This window comes from Penaeus chinensis, chromosome 12 (genome assembly GCF_019202785.1).
Source record: "Penaeus chinensis breed Huanghai No. 1 chromosome 12, ASM1920278v2, whole genome shotgun sequence".
NCBI classification, from domain to species: domain Eukaryota; kingdom Metazoa; phylum Arthropoda; class Malacostraca; order Decapoda; family Penaeidae; genus Penaeus; species Penaeus chinensis.
This window is the reverse complement of record NC_061830.1, coordinates 18552814-18555313: the sequence shown is the minus strand read 5'-3', so window position 1 is coordinate 18555313 and position 2500 is coordinate 18552814. Positions and strand designations below refer to the sequence as shown.

At 43.2% G+C, this 2500-nt stretch overlaps 1 protein-coding gene across 4 annotated transcripts in view; it reads left to right on the top strand.

Annotated features, from left to right (window-relative positions):
• The window catches only part of LOC125030869 (calcium uniporter protein, mitochondrial-like), a 467123-nt gene that overhangs the window by 173192 nt on the left and 291431 nt on the right, over window positions 1–2500 (top strand). For 2 of the 4 annotated variants that reach the window (XM_047621175.1, XM_047621177.1), the window contains exon 1: window positions 1966–2500. This exon is cut by the window's right edge and continues 225 nt beyond it. The exons of 1 other annotated variant lie outside the window; for it this stretch is intronic. The gene's annotated coding sequence lies outside the window, so the exon portion shown is untranslated. Of the gene's footprint in view, window positions 1–1957 lie in introns of those variants that run through there. One more of the 4 variants, XM_047621176.1, reaches the window with a different exon arrangement.

The following is a 2500-nucleotide window of genomic DNA, read 5'->3' as shown; positions in this document are numbered from 1 at the left end:
TTTGTTGGGGTTCAGATTGTGCACCTTACGACTTGGCCGTTGAAACTTGTAATTTATTAAGAAGGAAAACAATAGTGGGCCTTGACATTGCCTTTGGTGACCTGCATTTAAAATGTGTCTATTTGCCACGTATCCGACCTGTATGGCAGGTGTTACTTGGCTTTGATGTCACTCACTATATTAGTGACTCCATAATATAAAATAATATTAACGAGTGAGTAGCATATGTCTTTTGCATTTCCGGCATGTGTATATTTACTGTATGTAAATTATTATCAAGGATGCAATTCCAAGTTTCAAAAAAATCCTATACACGAATCTACATTAAAAAAAAGCTTTCGGTGTTTCATCCGAAGACAGCCAGATGACGCCGTATATTGAATGAAGAGTTTCTTAATTAAATCGACTGAGTGAATATATTATAGGCTATGAAGTAAAATAATGATCAGAGGCATATATATACACAAACACACACACACACACACACACACATACACATATGTACATATGTGTGTGTGTGTATGTATGTTTGTGTATATATATGCCTCTGATCATTATTTTACTTCATAGCCTATAATATATTCACTCAGTCGATTTAATTAAGAAACTCTTCATTCAATATACGGCGTCATCTGGCTGTCTTCGGATGAAACACCGAGAGTTTTTTTTTTAATGTAGATTCGTGTATAGGATTTTTTTTAAAACTTGGAATTGCATCCTTGATAATGACGATGCCACTTTAATGAGCACGAAATTCGATATCCACTCGGACGTCGTAAGGAATAGTAGGGATAAATGCAGATGCTCTGTATATTATCCTAATGGAAGGAAATGCGATGAAGAAAGATAGTAATGTTGTTCGTACATGCGAAATGACTGTGATGGGTACGTCGTATGAGTGAACGAGTCATAACGTAGGGGTAAAATCCGCTATTAATGATTCCGGTGACCAGACGGGTGATGGCAATAGCTCCGAGCGAGGGAAGTGGTACTATTGATTGCCATAAGCATAATAGAAATAGAAACTGTTGTCAGGTTGAAATATTTCGCCTAATCAATGCGAAGTGTTATTTGAATTGTATTATATGGTTGCTACAGATATTGAGGGCCGTGTATAATGATAAAAAGGATGGAGGTAATTTCGATTACGTCTTCTTCGAACAGAACTAAATGAATTCTATTTGAATTGCAAAGGCCGCAGCCTGCCTTTACCGACTGATTGACTCCCAGCAATCAAATTCCAATCAAGATATCACAGAAGAAAGACACTAGCTCTTCTGTGAGAATGGGACCGTCACGGAATCAGGCATTCAGCTGTTCATTTCTTAACATCGTGGCCGACGTTGAATAGTGGAACGCATTTCCTCGTGACACGACATCGCCCCTCCCCTCACCCCAGTAAAGGTATTTTATAAGGCGTACGGCGTTTGTCCGTTCGTGCGTCCTGTTTTTGTAAGACGAGTGCTAGTCTTATCGCCGCTCAGTCCTTCTATCGTGAGGGTATGCAGACGAAAAAGGTCTGATGGACAGGGTGTGAGCTCAAGCTATAAGAGGACTGAAGTGTAATACAAAGTGGTGCACTGGAAGCAATGAATAATGGCTCAACTAACAGCCATTAGTATATTCTGTTTTTGTTGATCAATATACTAGGGTAGCACTAGCGTGTCAGGCAAGTCACTTCCACATGCTATAAAACCGTAGGCCCAAACGTAGGCTTTCTGCCGCCGCCGTGCCTGTCCGGCAAGGAAGGTGAGTCGCGTCCAGAACTTGCTGTCAATTACGTCACTGTGATGAAAGGCCGCATTCAGAAAGTATGACGGTGCAAAGGTTATCATTTACTGACAGTAATGATAGTGATGGCATCAAGTGCTGCCAGAGTTGGCACTGTGGCGGCGTGTGGCATCTGGGGGAGCCAGCGGGCCGCCGCCACGCAACTATCTGCTCGTGTAGGGCCAAGCTCGGGACGGCACTGGTAGTGTGTCCGTGGCTGTGGGGCCGAGAGGTTATACACGCTACCCGCCGCTCAGGTTCTTGTTGCCACCCTCTCCTTCCAGCCCATACTACCACTACTACCAAAAACTGCTACTACTACCACTACACTCACACTACTAACACCACCTCCGGGCCATGCCTACCACCCATCACATGGTTTACGGCTGGTCTGTGCACATCCCACACGAACTGCTATGCCTCTGATAACACTGTCCTGGTAGGGATGAGAGCGGCCGACTGTGCTTACTGAATTGGCGGTGAAAGGTGCTAAGGTTACCGATAGTTGTCGCGGCAGTCACAGAGGACAAGCGTTTCCCCGTATAACAACGAATTATTGCCAATTAAAACCAACCTGTCTTAATTAATTGTATGATTTTGCAGTGATCAGTGTATAGTAGTGAATCATTAGGCATTTGTATTTTAGAAAAGGGCTTTTGTCGGCAGTTGAAAAAGTCGAATAGCCGAACACCGAGCTACTGAAGCAGGTGTAGCGTAACCCTGGTACAAG